Here is a 17,317-nt window from a genome sequence, read left to right as displayed (position 1 = left end):
ATTCTCTGCAGTGTAATGATAATGAGGAGACAGCTATCCCTCCTCCCATATGTCCTGGCATCTCAAAAAAGAGCATAACAAAAAAGGAGGAGGAAAGGGAAAAGGCTGTGTGGTCAGTGGGCAGGGTGAGACCACCACCTCTCATGTCTTCTTATCGGCATTCACAGAGACACAAACACTCCTTTCACAAGGGTGTGTAAAATGGTCTTCAAAGTGATAGCAACGGAACTAACTGAGAAATGTCTTGTAAAAAGAATTAAAAACAAAACCTTTTTTTTTACTCTTTTTTTTTTCTCTCTACACCCATCCTAAACACAGAATTTGCAACCCATGGCCCTGCATAAAGAAACATCCATGTTAAGCAAGTCACCTTCGAGGATCACTTTTGCTTACTTTCAAGAAATGCCTCCTCTACACCTTTCTGTCAGTATATGCTGAAGTATAGTGAAAAAAGGAAATGTAGAGAATGTGTTAAGCTCTGGGAAACTCATGTGGGAGGATGGGTGAGTGGATTGCAGGGCAAATAACTTGGGAGTGAAAAGGTGCTTAATCATTTGCTATGATCCTAGTTTGGTTTTTAATCTTCAAGCCATTTCTTATTTGAAGAGTTGTATGTGAACATACATTTTACACATCTTGAAAGAGGCAAAGGGCCAAATTCATCACTGGTTTAACTCCATGGGTTTCAATGTAATTGTGCCAACATCAATTTAGATCAGGCTCTCTGCCCTCCAGAGCTAATGACCCAAATACTTGATCTGCAAGTTGCTGAACATATTCACCTCCATTGCAATGGGAGTTGAAGGGGCTCAGCAGTTTCACCAAAGCCACAAACAAATATTATGAATCAGGCCCAGACAAGAGTGGTTCAGAAGAGGGAAGGGGTGCTCAGAGCTCTGGAAGTGTGAGAATATTCTGTGAGAGAGGGAGAGAAGGGAGGTAAAAATAAAAATGGAAAGAGAAGAAGGGTATTAGTAAAGAGGAGCACAGGGAGAAGAGTTAAAGAATGAGATGCTGTATATGATAAAATAAGGCCAAAAATGTAGCTGGAATTGAATGAAAAGAAACTACTTGTTTTACAGTCATGAAGCACATCCATTTGAAATCTGAAAGGCTAACATAGTATGGTCCTTCCATTAAAAAAAAAAAAAGTGATTGTAATAGACATAACTCTAAGAATTAAGCCATACTACCTTCTATAACCAGCTGTCTGGTTATATCTTATATGTTTAAGAAGATCAATACTTGATGAGGACTTCCAGGAAATACCTGTTAATGGCAATGACCTTGTTATCTGTGAGACAGTATAAATTGGTCATGTGTTAAGTGCTAAGGATAAAACACATCACTGACACATTGTGAACATATTTGGATATGCGTGATTTAATGCCACTTTGCAAGAGCAGACATGTCAGCTTGTAAGGCAGAGCTGAATCAGTATTTAGATGGGATCATAAGAACAAACAGATCTGTGAATCAGTTAAAAATGGGAAAGGTGGAGAAGCATGTACAAGAATACGAACAGTTGTGGGAGTGAGAGAAGCTACCAGGTGACTTGCTGAAGGCGATAGTTGTACGAATCCCGACGAAAGGAGATTCTGCTGATTAAAATAATTATGGAGATGTAAGCTTATTGTCAGTACTGAGAAAAATTCTGATGAAAGTAATAGTCAACACATCAAAGCTAGTTTTAGAAGGAGTAGTGGGAGAAAAACAGTATGACTTTGGATCAGAATGAAGTTGCATTAATCAGATATTCATACTTAGACAGTTGATGGAAAAAAGCAAGAACAAGGTTTAAAAATGCGTGTTATTTTCCTTCATGTTATGAAAGCATTTTATTTGGTTTGGAAGGGGCCATTATAGATTGCAGCAAAATGATACAACATTCAGATAAGTGTATTAGTAGTATACATGCTATGAACTCCTGTAGTGCTATAGTAATTTGCAGAAAATTAAGCACCTGGTTCAAAACAAGTTTGGTATGAAACAAAAGTCTGTGAATTCACCAATACTTTTCAACATGTACTTCAAATAGACATTAAGATAATGAATGAGTCAAAGCATGTAACAATGGAAGAGTTAAAGTTACTGCTATGCAAATAACTGACAAAATTGCTGCAGTCAACTTAGGTCTATAATATGTCAAGAAGAGAGAGTATTTTCTTCTTGGAAAAAAGACAAAACAAATAGACATTTTTACATATGCCCTTGGAGTTTAATTGGTGATAAGGTTTCCATCAGAGGAAAAAGCAGAAGATATGCCTAGCCAAAAGCTTAAAAACATGAAAGCATAAATGTACTGAAACAGGGTACTAACAGTCTATAGGCCAGCAGTGGCTGCATTAAACACAAGACATCTGAACACTGCTGATGGAGGAGTTTTTCCAAAGGTGGTAGGCATCATATAGGGTAAGAATGACAAACAGAGAAATTAGGAGGAGAGATGTCAAATCAAGGTTTGGGATTGGCTACAACAGAAAAATATGACAACGAGAAGGAATTCTGGAGAAGAGACATAGATGAGGGAATGCCAAAGACATTGGTGCACACACACCACTTTGGGCAGTGCAGTACAGAGACTGACCTCCGGCCACAGGGCTGGACATTTCTTACAGGAGTGTGACTGAACTGGATTTGATGGAGGCATAAGCTCTAGCTAGACAAGAGTGTTATACTGCTCTAGCTAGACAAGAGTTTTATACTACTCCTGAGTCTGCAAAAATCAGCCAGAAAAGAAGATATATTAAAGTCCCTACTTTGGCCAAATTCCAACTCAATTAATTACAATCTGCCTTTTTAAATCCCCCCTGAAATTTCAGCTGGATAATATATTCTTCCATGCATGTCCTATGAGGCTGAGTAATGTCACAGCCCACTGCTGAGCTATCATTTGCACATAGCATGGTGTCTGCACAATTCTTATGTTAGGTCAAGTTTGTGAAGGCCTTGGGACCCTTGAAAACGGATAGTGTTTGGTAGACCAAAGATGATGAAGCCATAGAAAAACAACAGTAGTCACTGTGCTTTAAACCTTACTACTGTGCAATTTTTTTGGTAAATGTGCTCATAAAAGCTCATTTCTGCCTTCTAGCGGATATAAGGTAGGAGAGAATTGCAGCAGAAAAAGAGGAGAGGAACTACTAGAAAGAAAATTAGCTTTGGGTTCCACAACATATATTATTAACAAGCCCTGAAAATCAGACTTAAGCCAAAATCCTACATTTTTTTACTCATAGCAATGACTGCTGCATTCATTTCTCACCCTTACTTCCTTTGGGACTCAAGCTCATGACAGTATTTCCATTGATTGTAATGGTACAAAACTGAGCCCTTCTCATTTACTATGGACCCAACCCTATGTGAAAGTTCTCATCACCCCTGGGATACTGAAGTGTTCAGTCCTGAGCTGATTTTGATTATAACAAGTTCTGGTGCATCCATTTCTGTTCTTACTGCAAATAGCGCCACCACCGATACGGAGGACAGAAAAAATTGTCTTCCCTGACAGGAGGCCTTATAAGAAGATGGTTTTCAAACTAGCATAAGTAGTGCATAGGGAGTGCAGACTGCCATACAGTTTTTCTTTCTATAAAGAATAGTTACTCAGCTTAGTTTCCAAAGGAGCTCAGTATCCACAACTTACACTGATGTTCTGTAAATCTGAAAATTAGGCTAATGATTTATTAAAATCAGTGAATGCAAATGTAAAGACTCCTCTGAAATTAATGAATGAGACCCTGAATCTATACATTTCTGTACACTAAAAAATACAAATTAACCCAATAGCTCCTGGATGAGAGAAACAAGAGGAAGGCAGTAAGTTCATACTTGCTGTAATTATTTTCAAATGGAAGGCTTTTATTATTCTGATGCACGTACTTCCTAGTGTAGCAGAATAAAAAATTGATGGAGCTGCTTGTCTAATTAGAAGGTCCTTCTGTTCCTGGGAAGAAAGAGCCTTTGGGAACCGTACAGGCTGGGCCTAACTAGCTGGGGAGTGGTTTTGCTGAAAAGGACCTGGGCATCCTGGTGGAGAGCTAGCTGAACATGGGCTAGCACTGGGCCTGGCAGCAAAGGAAGTCAACAGCGTCCTGGGCTCTATTAATAGGAACACAGGTTACCCAGAGAGGTTGTGAACTGTTCATCTTTGGAGGTCTGGAATATTGGACTAGAGACCTCCTGAGTGTACTTGCCCCAGAAATGGCTTCTATCACATCTCTGTTTGTTCCCCTCCCTCACAAAGGGCAGACTGAAAAATTTCTGCTGACTTTTGGTAAACATCTAGAAGTGAAGTTGGGAGTGTGGGTCATTTCAAAGGTTAGGTGAGGTAAGTGGAGTGTCATGGAGTAGTTTGTTTACAGAATCTTGGCTTCTGACACTGACTTTCATGTGAATAAAGCGTGATCAGGAGATCTCTCATGCCTTCTATGAGATTTACATCCCCATGGCACAATGAGGAATGCCAGGATGCTAGTCTTTAGCACAGGTGCAATATTCCTGGAGAGCAAGACTTCAAGTGCTGGAGTCCAATTTCCCACACCTTTATGTGTGGATGCAAGTAATATTAAAATATTTTCCAGAGTCTGAGAATGGCTTGTGCCATTTCTATAAAGAAAGCCTTAGCTGCTCTTTGGCTTGAGGTAAATCAGCTACAATATTAAAAGCACTTTGCGCTGTGTAATGACAAAGAGCAATATCATTAAATCAATAGGCATATTAGCATAATTTAGGATAACCAGATTCATCCCTTAATTCTTTTTTTCCAAAATGATGGACTGGCCAGATTTAACACTAGAAGGAAGAGCTTCCAAGTCAGGATGGCAGATACAGCATTAGCAGGGCCTGCTCTATCCGCTCCCCCCTGCAAAACAGAAAAAAGCAAGACCAGTCTCACTGGCCGGTTCTACTCTTATTTTCTGAACACTTTCTTAAAGTTGGTTCTTTCTACAGCTTCTCATTATATCAAAGGACAGATCCACAAGCATTTTGCTACACAAGAAAAGCAATTGCAAAAGGACTAATTTTTCTAAAAGGTACTTCTATGTCAGGACTTCTCCCAGGCTAGAGGTCACAACCTCAAGCGTGGTCCAAGTGTTATTAGTAGAGCTGTGAACCTAACAGAAATTTGTTCTCATCTAATGTTGATGTTATCAGTTCAGATTATTTGTCATTATTTATGGTTAAATATTGGTATATGATGCCAAATGCTAACTTATATTTGTGTTTCTGTGAAGTTATTGGTCTGAGTGGGCAGTGAGGACTGGAAAAAATTTGGAAACTGATGTTTGGGGACAGGAAAAGTGAGGGGAAGATGGGCATTTTTCTAACAAAGTACTTAAACGACCTGTTGGGCACTCAATATCTTCATACAAGGATGAAAGAGATACCTAGTGAAAGTGCACATAGTGTTTCAGAGTTCTTTGCTTCTTTTGCTAATGAAGTATATTTGGCTTCTTTAATAAAACTGGCTTTGGAAACTGCACTTCAAAGAGGAAGGACATTGTGCAGCACTTAACAGCAGTTGTGCCCCAGACGAGCTTCATTCTTTTTTTTTTATTCTTTACATAAGTCCCAGTAACAACATTCAGTCACTTTCGACCAAAACTCTGAATGAACAGCTACTATGATGACAAATTTTACAAGTGAAGAAAAAGTTTTAAGTTCTCAGTGTTAAGTTAAGGGAATGGTATTGTTTACTTGTTCTCAGAATATGTAATCTGTACTTTTTCTTAATAAAATTATGTCAAAAATACACCTTTCAAGACAAGCACCTTAAAGATTATTTTTTACTGTGATTGTCTCTGATGTACTTTCTACCATTAGTGATGTGTACATTCTACATATGTCATCTGCTGAGAACAACATGAAAGAATTTTGAAAAGTCAAGAATCACCTCTGTTCTTTCTTTCTGTTTTTTACTGACCTGTCTAGGTCAGAAGAGAATTGCTTCATATTCATTGTAGAAAATTAGTTACTATTCAGTACTCAGACCCGCTCTGAGATTTCCCCCGATTCTTCCTTCAAACTTTAGTGACTATCCTATGCATTGCAGAGCATTCCCGTTTGAGAGTTAAACGGATGTTTTAAAAATGCGTTTTAAAAAAAACAGCTCTTGCGCGCTCTCTAGTGGTTAAATTATCAATTACTTTTGTCACCTTTTCCTATCACCTTTGCAACCTAATTTTAATTAATAAATCACTCACAAACAATGAGCTTCTGAGTTAAAAGAATTTTTAAAATAATGGTTATAATTTATTATTGGTCACTATAGTAGTGCTTTTCGCTACACGAAGTTTAAAGAATGAATCTAATATTACTCCATATCAAGTTACACATGATAAAAGTTACCTTCTTTTTCCTTGGCCAACTATCAGATTGCAGTTTTCATCTTAGTCTGTGTTTGCAAAGGTCACTGGTCACTGAAAATTCATATTATCCACTGATACAAATTCATTTCTTATTGCATATTTTCCCACATACTTCAGATCCCCTTACTAAAACAGCCCATTCAAGCTCCTCATAGAAGCCCTGAATGTATGTCACAGAAAATGATAATTTTCATTTTGCAGCAGAAAGCGAAGTTCAGAAAGAACTAGGTGACCCAGTTATGGAAATCTGGCAGCTCCAGGACCAAAGGACAGATTAAAGCAAAGAACATGCAACAGACAGTAATGACAACATGCTTGTGTTGTTTTTAAATAATTAATAGATCACAAGCCTGTGTCCAAGTGAACATTTGCATGAAACATTATTTACAAACCTTTTCAAATGTTAATTGCAACCTGTCTTGCAAAAACTAACACATTATTGGTTCACAGACACATACTATTTGAATATTTTGGAGTTTTTCGCCTACTCTTCGTTTCGTTAAAGACCATGTCTTCTTGTTTGTCTGGCTTCCATGTCATGGTTATTGCCCTAATCATCATCATCATCATTTTAATTAATCATCATTATCATCATTTTAAACATCAGTCTGCTTTTCAAGTAATCTGGAGGAACTTGGAAAGTCGCTCCAGTAACAATCCCATACAAAAATATTGGGTCATATCAGGTCCTTTAAGTATCGTAACTCCAGTACTTACTCCAAATCACACATTTTGCACATTTATGTTATGGCACAGTATTCATTCATTGCAACTGATGCAATATGTATCTTCCTTAACATAAGAACTGAGTCATAATCTGTCAGATAATGGGACTTTTGCATGCTCTGCGCTCTGAACCTGGCTAGCTTGAGCAATGAGCATGTTCAGCATTGCTCTAAATTACAACAGCCGTTTTCTGACTTCCTGGCAGCAGTTGGTAGCTGCAGAATAATTGGAATTTGGTGCTCCCCTTTCTCCAATCTCATCTTTCTTTTTCTCCAACGACCTTGTCCTTCTCCGTTAGCCAGTTCTTTCAAAGAAGGGGTATTTTCCTGAGAGCCATCCGGGCCAACTTAAGAGCAATAGGAGATATAATCTGATATAATTTCTCTGAGTTGCAATGCTGTTTTTTTCCAAGAATTTTGGTACTCAGCACATTTTCAAACTCAGAGGGAATTGTTTCATAGCTGAACCAGATTTTCTCCAGCTCAGTTAGGCCAGGGCTTGCTCCCTCTCTAGCAGCCAGTCTACTTACTGCTGCCAGCTACAGGTCTTGGCTCTTGCCATGAGCTGTTTAGCTCTAGATTTCAAGCCCCCTTATCCCCAAATGCTGTCTGTTACAGAAACAGTGATGGTAAATAAAACTTGATGTGCCTGTGAGGGATTGTTACAAGTATGCTTCTAAACTTCATGCTTGTAAGGAAGTTTCTGTTAGCTTGCAAAATTGCACTCCCTGATAATTTTTCATGACTGTCCCCAGCCTTATGCTGTTGACCATTTATTTCTCTGTTATTAAGTAATTAAACCATGGTGTAATTAATTTTACTTTCTAATTAAATAATTGTTCTGTCATTGCAATTCTTAGAGTGTACTGTGTTATTATTGCAATATATTAATTACTAATTCCAGTGACTCAATTTTTTTTAAACTTTAAATCTTGTGTTGGTCCTCAGGCAAACTAGGAGTGTGCTCCAGTCTCCTTAGGCAAAGCTATTTCTGAATTTCTTATTTCCTCAGCTGCACTAGGGTCTTATCCTGGGTGTTTATAATGCACTCCAGTAGCTGCCTGATGTGTAGCTCTATTGCTCTTCAAAGACATTCATAACGCATTCATCACTGGGTTGCTGGGGAGTAGAATTGCCAAGCGGACCTGAAGAATTTTAACTTCATTTCATGACTCTGCAGGAGACGCCATTCCAAAAATGATTGACTACAGTCATGTAAAAACTATCAGAGAGCAGCAAGACCGGAGCTGCTCCATGAAGGGAGATGAGCCAGGAGCTGAGGGCAAGCAGAGCACAGGGACAGTGACCCACTGATGGGAGCATAGTCCCGCAGTACCCCAATGGAGTCGGGTTGGTGACAGTGGCAGGCCAGCCATCATCAGACAAGGCAAGGGGACAAGTCAGGGTCTATTCAGGAAGGCCAGTCAGCGAGCCACAATCAGCAGGGGACAGGGCTGGCCACAAGTCTTCTGCAACACACTTCAGGCTCTGTGGCCTGAAAAAAGCTGTTGAAACACATGGAAAAATTAACAACAAATCTGAATTTATATAGGTGATCTCTCTCTGCTTTAGCATGATCTTTAGGGTTTTTTGTTTTGTTTTGTTTTTTGAGCAGAAGCATTTGCAATTCATAAGTGGAGGAATTGTTCAGCTTACCTGAAATGTGGCTTTGAGGACTGCATTTATGTATGCCTTCTAGAGTGCTGAGCAGCCAGGGAGAGAATGGGGCTGTGATGCCAATGGGCACTGCTAAAGATAGCCTGCCCTTGAAAGGCAACTGTAACACTGGCATATTTGAAAATATTTTTTTAATGTAACCAATAGCTTTTCTTCAGAGTAACTCTACTTTAGCATAAGGTCCATGATTGGTCTTCCGTGAAAGAGCCCAGTTGAACCTCAAATATTGTCAATAGTGTGAGAATGATCAATCCATCCTTGTTCTCCTCTGGACTAGAGATATTTTATACTTACATGGAGAAAGGCTTTCTGTATTCTTTTCTTGCATGTATCCATTGTAAGATGTAACCCTATCCATTGTGATGAAATGTTATCTGTATTATCATTTTATATTCTAAATAGATAGATAAGTAGACACCACAACAGTAGATAGACAGATAGTCAGCCAATAATTAAATATAGTCAATATTTTGGGTACCTAAAATTCTACCTGCCTTCCATGAGAACTGTAGTTCCTCAGAATCTTTGAAAGTCATTTGTGCTTAAATATGATATAAAAAACATCATAACCATCCTGTGGTTTTCTTTTCTTTTACTTCGTAGTTACATTGATATGATTTAAAGATTGCACTGTCGAGCTGTGCTATACAGCACGTATTTGTCCTTTGTTGACTGCAGAGGTTTCAAATACTGTTGGTTACAGCAGCTTCTAGTTCTTTTAGTCATTCTTACTAAGCACACTTCTATTTTCCATATAAGAATACTTTATGGAAGAGCTATTAGGTATTTCCCACTCCTTTCTGCCTGTGTTGTATTGGAAAACAGACATCAAGATAACAAGTGTATGTGTATGATAAAGCCTAAGATAAGCAGGTCAGTATAAACAAATACATAAGAGCTAGACTTCAAAAGGAGCATATTCTCATCTCAGTGCACAGGGATTTACATATGTCAGCACTAATTGTTTTCTGCTTTGACAATGGAAGAAATGTTGCCCTTTGAAAGCTTGTAACAAGAATTTGTAAATATTTCAGCTGAGAATCAAAATCAAAGCAACAAGTTGATCTGGCCACCTGCAGACTGAAGTTGTTTACTGTACTAGGTCTTTCTAAATTAGAGATGTTACAGATGCTCTACCTTGACTCATGTGGAGTCCTAAGTGATTGGGAAATCAAGGAAATGAGTAACAGACAACATAAATTTGTCAAAACCAAAGTGTGTTGAACTATTTAATTTCCTTCCATGAAGAATATCATGTGGATAGAAGAGAAGCAGACAATGTGATACATCTGACTTTAATAAGGCTTCTGATATTATCTCACACAACTCATAAGCAAGCTAATGAAATATGACCTAAATGAAGCTACTGTAAAAGTGCGTGCAAAGTTGGTCTACTCAAAGAGTAATTGCTAGGGATTCCCTGTCAAAATGAAAGGAGGTAACAAGCAAGGTATAACTGGAATTCGTTCAGGTTTCCATGCTATTTCATATTCTCATGATGACCTAGATAGGATGAGAAGTAGCAGCAACGACACTGGAGTGACAGAGATTCAGGTGACATGCTAAGACAAATTTTGTGACAGTAAGGGTCACAAAGTGTTAGAATAGATTGCCTGGAAGGAGTAAACTCCCTCTCTTTCAGAGTCTTTGGGGTCAGGGTGGTGGTTTCTGAACTACACAGAGCTCCTGAATAGTTTAAGTACAGTTCCATGCTGGGCTATGATCACTGGCAGGACTGTGCTGCTGTAAGGTCTACTGAGTAGTCTAGTCCTAGGCTGTGTGGGGCAGTAAGCCTACAGGAGCAATTAAGGCAGACATTAGCAGGTCATCCTGGGACTAAATTGCATCCTAAGCCTAGCCTGTCCTGCATCAGCATAATGAGTTCCTTAAAAGAGCCAGTCATCTCTCACCATGTAGCTCTTCTCAAATTAGCTCTAGCTCTTCCTTTAGCTTTCTGATGTATGCGATACGTTGGAATATTTTGATGTACAGATTGGAGATCATGAGATTTGATTAACAATCTTCAGGTTCACTTGGCAATTATATGTTGTGGCAATGAATAAATTATGAATATCATTAGAAAAGCATTTTTTCTAATGACTATACATGGCCAAATCAGCTGAAGAGATCCTCACCTTAGGCACAGATTTACTGGGGGGTTGAGTGGGCAGGCAGTGATTGGATCTGGCCTTGGAGTTAAAGAACTCTTTGGACTCCCCCATTCATAGATTCATAGACATTAAGACAAAAAGTGGGTATTAGACACATCACAAGTCCCATGTTACCTTTTTCATCTACAGTGCAATCATTTCTGCTTCCTAAACGTAACGCTTAGAAAGGTATTGTTTTGAGCTGGAGGTCTCAAAAGATGGAGATTCAATCACTTCTCTTGATGGCTTGTCCCAGCTGTTAATCAGTCTCACTATTAAAATATCTCTATTTTTCAATTTCAATCTGCACAGCTGTCAGGGCCCTGAGTGCAGTAAGGAGCCTTAATTGCCCTGACCAACCTCACCTGGGGCCTCCCACACTGCCTCCTCTGCCCATGGGCCCAGGGGCTTCATTTCAGCTCTGGCCTGTGCCTGTGCTGTGAGCTTTGTTGATTTGGATGCTGATTCAGCTAGAGGGCTGGTCTGCTGCCTTGGTCTTGTCACTAGGGGCTTCTCTGGTGCCCTGGACTCTTGACTGATGCTGGCTGCCCTCCCTGGGCTGGGCTTGCTCTGCTTTGGTAGTGTGATGCTGGCTCCTGGCCCTGCTGGGGGGTGTTTTTTTTTTTTTTTTTTTTTTTTTAATTCTGTCTAGGAAGGTGTTCTGGGTTTCAGCATTTGTCATAGTGCTACCTTATGTCCTCAACAGTAAGAAATAAACACAAAATTACTCAATATCACTTATAAATACAAAAAGATCTCTGGAAAAGTACATTACAGTGAGGACAGGCACAGAATTATCTGGATCATATGGTAAGCTTGGTACATTCAAATGAGTTAATTCAGCTAAATGCGAAGTCATAAGCAGTTTTGAGATATTTTCCAGTGTAAAGCCTTTCCTTTAGTATGTATGACCTACCTACTTTCTTCCTGTGTGTGAACTTTGCATATTAAAATGAATGCTTGATTTCTGTTTTGCCTATAGTTTATGCAGCAGTGTCCTATCCTAGGTATTTACTTCTATAAGCTGAAGATTTTTTTTGTAAGCAATCACTTTGTAAAAGGGCCAAAGAATTTTTTTACGTCAATAGAAACAGAAATGTGTTTTATAATGACTTCCCATCAATTAATATATGGAGAAGTCTATCATTTAATCAATATTTTGCAGTATTGGATTGGAATTATGCTAATTTTGAATAAATGTTCCATTAGACATTGTTTAATCTCCTTTGAACTCAAATATCTGATTCTAGAACCAGCATGTTAAATACAGATATGCTTGATCAGATTCTTCCTTGACAGGCTATCTTTTGAGTTTTATTGATCTTGCTGCTGATGCATTAGTGTTTAATATTTATGATACAAAATTTTTAATTTCAGTTTATTTGTAGAAAAACATTTCCTGAGCTTTTAATCTTTATTCAAAGAGACACTTATTTTGTCTGAGCTTCATTTTGTTACGAAAAGATAGTCAGCCTGTTGGTTTAGATAGAATGGGAATTTCTGTTCTCTGAGCGAATTCCTTTGGGAAAAGGAAACTTAAATAAGAACAAAGTGATGGGTAGCTTTCTAGAACTGGCTGATAAGCAGTAGGAACTGCAGTTCTTGAAATATGCAGATTGGACCCATCTTAAAACAGTAAATCTGAGTGAAAGTTCAAATTACCACATTGTCCTACTTCTAAATAGGATTTAAGCTCTGGGTTTTTATTGCTGTAGATACAGTTCTACTCTCAAAAGTAAATTTGTAACCTCAAAAGCAAATAAAGATACTGTTGATTCCTTGTTCATTAGTCCGGTTTGAATGTGTTCATTTTATGTTACAATGTTCTTTTTTGTTTGTTTCTTTTTCTAAACATAAGCCCTGCATACTAAATCTAGAAACTGGAAAAACAGGTTGGTGGTGTTTATTTTCCGTGTTTCACCAATGGACTAGAATCTGCTTTTCAAATTAAGCTGGGTTACCGCTTTATCCCCGTTCTTTTACAATCAGGTTCTCCACGGCACTTGGAGTCTCGTGACATTCAATGAGTTCAGTCAGGCAACCGATTGACCAATAAATCCATGCAAGACAAGTGCAAGAAATAGAATTTAATTTTAGCCTTTACTTTAGCCTTATAGATCCTATGGGGGAAGAGGGGGATAATAAATAGGAGTCATAAAAAATGATGATGCTTAATACAAATAGGGAGCAGATGTGCTAATAATGAGAGAAGACCCCGTACCATGCATGGGTCAGAGTTGCTGGTTTGGGAAAACAGAGTACGTACAAACAGGGTGGGAAAGATGGGGAGGCATAGGAATGGCTTCTGCCTCGGAGAAGTGGGTAATGAGAAGATAGAAAGGTACAGGGCTTGGGTACGGGGTTTGGAGAGACAGGGGCGCATGTGCCCTGACTGTCTTGACAGGAATGGTCCAAATGAGACGGAGCTGCAGAGACACAGCTTGTCTTTGGATTTTGCAAGGAGCTAATGTGAGACCTCGCTCTTGCTTGGAAGTAGTTCTCAAGACACAGGGCAAGAGGACTCTTTTCCTGGAGAAAAATAACAGGGCAGGGAGCTATTAGTACTTCTGTGCAGGATCTTCATGGGGAAGGGCAGGGCTTGAGTCTGTGGAAATCACCTGAGCAACTGGGGGCTTGAGGGGAATCTGAAATAGAAAGGGTTGGGAAGGTTGTGTTGGGAACAACTGCAGTGACATAAAGGAGGATCAAGGAAAGTGTCTGAGACAGCAGCGCAGTGGAGGAGGCTCTATACCCCCACAGAATATTTATATATCACTTGAGCCCTGATTAGAGGTACACCAGCAAGCGTAAAAACTTTCTCCTCCTTTTTGTGTGTGTGTGTGTGTGTGTGTGCGCGCGTGCGTGCGTGCTACTGATTGGTTAAGTTTTTTAAAATACGCCTGTGTCTGGTTTTGCCCATTTGCCTTTCTAAGGGCTGGAAACTGAGAAACAGACAGAAAAGGTTCATTCAAACTTTCCAATTACAGCTGATGTAAAATAATGACAAATGAAAACCCAGAGAAGAATAGCCTGTGAGAAGTCTCACTGGAGAGCAAAGAGCAGATCTAACTGTCTCCTAAATCTGTGTCTCCATGCTGCCTGTAGGGAGGTGGAGGCCTCCTTGATCTTGTGCAATTTTGTGGTGCGAAGGTTCAGGTTGGTGGAAGACCTACATATGCTTTCACTGTTCAGTGGGACTTTTTCCTCCTCCCTTGCCTTTCTGCAATGACTGAACAAATGCTACTCCAAAATCAGTTACTTCAGATGTCACCTTCATTTGCATAGTTTGCAAACATGACATACAAAGCCAGCTCCTTACAAATAAGATGATTTGATTTGTACCATAATTAGGCAGAAGTGTGATTCTGACTAGTGAGCTAACAAAGAAAAAAGACAAGGGAGGAGAGGTCTGAATTCTGATCTATAGGGAGATCATCCTGCATAAGGTAAGTGAGTACTTATCCCTAAGAAATGTAAAGGTTGTGACCTACATGCTAATTACAAGTTTGTCATGCCAACTGGTCTGCTGATAGGGCATAATGTTACCAGAATAAAGCTTGCTCACAGAAATGTTTCTATATAAGAAGTGGTTCAACACTTCCTTTAAAGGAAAAATGATGAAATCTCAACTCTAACCCTTGAAGACAAGGAATTCTTATGTAGGCTTTCCTGTTGGGAGTTGATCAATATTGTTGGCACAGAAGTATGGGTGCACTTGGGGTAACTGATCTTCAAGGAATGGTATGAAAAATGTAGATTAATATAGTATGACCTGTTGAAAATTATAGGCCTATTCACTGCTACATATATTTTAAGAGGACAAATTTGAGCTTGACTACAGTCAGAGCACTGCAGTTTTTGCATGAAAGTTATTTCAGAATGAATTTTGGATACAGAAGTTTTAATTTTAAAGTCAACACAGACTAGGCCTACTTCTGCTTAATTTGCTGCCTAAAATTAAGGAAAACACATAATTCAGGTGCTCCCAGGCCACTCCAAGAGATTACTGAAAGTTTGGGGGATCTAGTATTGAATCTGTTTAACAACTGTAGTTTAGTACCGATAGTGGATTATGCTATGTACAATGACGACAGGTGCCTTTGGTAAAGTTGCCATTTTATAGTAACTCATTGTTAAACGAATTTAGCAAGGCTTGTCACGTTATATGCACAAGTTTCACTTTATTAGTATGATATTGAACACAAGTTCATTTTATTAGTATAATAGTATAATATAAAAGTTCTCCACTTGTAGTTGCTGTGTAAGATACAAGTTTAATGCTTTACTTGTACTTATGCTTTAGCATGTTAAGTTTAGCTGTAGTCTCAATTCCATCTTTGGCTAACCAGAAAGGCATCTGGTGTAATTATGAAGAGTTTTGATGCAATAATTCTCATGTAATTATCTCAGGAGCAGTATTCTTATCTTGTTTTTCTTTGAGACCATGAACACTTGCCAGTCAGTGGTATGCCCTCCCATTAAGGATAACTGTCTCCCTAGTGGACAAGAGGAAGGCTTTATTCTGGTCCAACATGGCTTTTTAATTCATTGTCACCAGTTCTACCACTGCTGTACCTTTTATTGCAGTTTTTGAGTTCTTCAGCAATCTAATGTTGAGTAGAAACAATTTGAGGCTCCTGTGACTTGCTTGACAAATTTACTGAAGCTATTGAGTTTCCAGAGCTTATAAAGAATTGCAATGGTAATGCAAGAAAAAAGAGAAATGAATAGCAATGGATAAAACAATTCCATATTATTTAAGTATTATATTTCATGGTCAAGAAGTCTCAGTATGCTTCAAATGCTCATGAAAACAACTGCATCTGATTTGGGAAAAAGGTGATTTCAACTGCTGTGTAAGGGGCATGAAGCAATAAATAACTATGTAAGAAATTAAATCTCATAAATACAATGGTAAGAACAAAATATTCTTGGTGAATAGTGAAAAAGGAATTACTTTCATTATTTGACAGTATTTCTTTTATACTTTATTTATTCAACTGAAATATATGCAGTTGGGTGATTTATTACACTTGTCCTATAACACGCTATGCAAAAAGAGGCAATTTGGAAAGCAAATAATCGGATAGCAGCTCAGTGCTTTGTCATTTTATGTGAAATACAGGCATACATGAAGAGAAAAGTAGAAGCTTAAGAAGCAATATTCACAGATGGAATAAAGAAAAATCTAATCATTCAAACATTAACTACTAGAACATGAGGTCAAAGAGGGCAGTTTTCTGCTGGGATATCAACTTGAACTAACTCATGGGGGAACAAGAATCAGAATGGGAACAAGGAAAGGGAAAGGACTGTGTATAAGGGATCTGGTGAGGACAGCAAGGGTAATGAGACCTCTTTCTTTGGCAATGGAGAACCATTAGGCTGGCTCAGTTCAAGAAATGGCTCTCATTTGTATCATATAATTGATTGTGTGGCTCCGTGATGGAACAGACCAAAGAATGATCCAGATGACTGAAAAAAAAACAAAACAAAATGCTAAAAAAAATATAATCTTAACTGGTATTGCAACCAAAAATTCCATCTTATATTTGAATGCACCAGGAGGCTCAGAGGATATTTAAACTTACAGTTTTTAGCACAAGCTGGTATAATACACACTTTTTTTGGCATAATTGTGGCCAGCCTCCCCTGAAACTGGGGCTGCTTTTCTTAAGGTAAAACACTGTGATAATTTGTATTCTAATAATAACGTATTAAAATAAAACAAATTGCTTATTCTTGTTCTATGACTACAGCGTAAAAGAAAGGCCAAGAGGGACTTTAAAGAACACATCCGAGATAATTCCTGAAAGCACATTTCAGGGTCTTATCTTCCCAAAGCCTTTCTCACATTAATTTCAAGAAGACAACAGACTAAAGCCTTTTCAATGTTATTTGGCTCCACACTGGCCATATCCGGCATCATTTCATGTCTTCATTAAAGAAAGCGTAACATTCATTCTAAGTTTTCCTTTGCTTTGCCAAAAAAAAAAAAAAAAAGATACTCTTTCAGTACATTTTTCTTAAATTACTGCCAGTTGTCAGGAAAAAGGTGAAGGTTCAGCACACAATTGTTATATGGACACAGTTTTAGGTCACAGAAATGTACAGAAATGCAGGAACGGTTGAGGTGAATCCTGGTAAGGCAGGCGAATAAGGCAACTGTCTCTCGGTGACCGAAATGCGGTTATTAAGGCCCCATTAGAGCTGTGACACCATTCACGGGAACCCTCCCAGCTTTAGGGAGGTGCCTTAAGGGCACGAGCAGGCAAAAGGCAGGTGCCGGCGCGAGGCCGCTGCTGGGAACCGCCCGCGCTCACGGCGAGCGGCGGCCGGGCGAGGGGCCCTGCCGCAGAGGCCCCCGGCCTGGGGCAGGGGCTGCCCCGCGCAC

At 39.0% G+C, this 17,317-nt stretch overlaps 1 long non-coding RNA gene across 1 annotated transcript in view; it reads left to right on the top strand.

Annotated features, from left to right (window-relative positions):
* LOC112977264 overlaps positions 1-12,705 on the top strand; it is a 66,529-nt gene extending 53,824 nt beyond the window's left edge. Inside the window, exon 5 of the long non-coding RNA XR_003257420.1 lies at positions 319-12,705. This is a non-coding gene — a long non-coding RNA (uncharacterized LOC112977264). The remainder of the gene's footprint in view (positions 1-318) is intronic.
* The last annotated feature ends 4,612 nt before the right edge of the window (positions 12,706-17,317 follow it).

This window comes from Apteryx rowi, unplaced genomic scaffold (assembly GCF_003343035.1).
Source record: "Apteryx rowi isolate R43461 unplaced genomic scaffold, aptRow1 scaffold_81, whole genome shotgun sequence".
In the NCBI taxonomy this organism is placed as follows: Eukaryota; Metazoa; Chordata; class Aves; order Apterygiformes; family Apterygidae; genus Apteryx; species Apteryx rowi.
Note: the sequence above shows the minus strand (reverse complement) of the source record. Positions and strands in the feature narration are given on the sequence as shown.